This window comes from Balaenoptera physalus (assembly GCF_965194825.1).
Source record: "Balaenoptera physalus genome assembly, chromosome: 3".
In the NCBI taxonomy this organism is placed as follows: Eukaryota; Metazoa; Chordata; class Mammalia; order Artiodactyla; family Balaenopteridae; genus Balaenoptera; species Balaenoptera physalus.
In genome coordinates, this window is record NC_138890.1 from 115,604,870 (window position 1) to 115,605,738 (window position 869).

The following is an 869-nucleotide window of genomic DNA, read 5'->3' on the forward strand; positions in this document are numbered from 1 at the left end:
TTCTGATTCAAGTCTCAGCATATTGGTTTCAATATGATGTGTATAATTTCATCAAGAAAATATCTACCAATCAAATTTTAAACACTAACTTATATGTAATAGTGATGACAGGAAAAAAGATATTCAGGTATTTTAACTATGCCATTCACTAGTAACATATATACACCTACCTTAGGTTAGCTTTAACTTCAAGATAAGTATATATTTCTTTCTTGGAGAAGCACTGATGTAATTATAAATAGGGAGAAATAAAACCCTCTCAAATACTATACAGGTATCTTAATTTTAAAGTAAAGAAATATGGAAATGCTTCAAAGTATTTAAAAAGCTTTATAAACAATGTAAAGAAATGTGTATAACAAGGGAAAAGTCAACAGAAGGACACATTCACCCCTTCCAAAATACCAAAATTAAAAGCCACTCATGGAGCAGTTCACATCCACATTTCCTGAAGGTAATCCTGCCCATAAAAAACCTCATCTAGAAGCAGAATTCTAATTTAGAAACTCAAAGAAGACACTAACAACCCTTTTCATAAACTCTTACTCAACTCTCTGTATCGCGTGAAGCACTTAGTGATAGAACATACAAAAATAGCTATTTATTTTCCTGATCTAGGGCCTGTGACAGCTGAAACTACGTGTATGCTTTGGCTTCTAAACATACCTGACACATGCCAGATTTCTAATAGGAATCAAAATTAAAACTGACAAAATTACCCAAATCAATAAAGGCAAAATTCTTCCAAATTATGATCTAAATAATCCAAGCGAAATTGGACATTTTCAGTTGCTTTTTCAGCTGTTGTTACATCTTCCTCAAAAGTTAATCCGCAGGAGAAAGGACCCTGGCTTTAAATTGAGGCACAG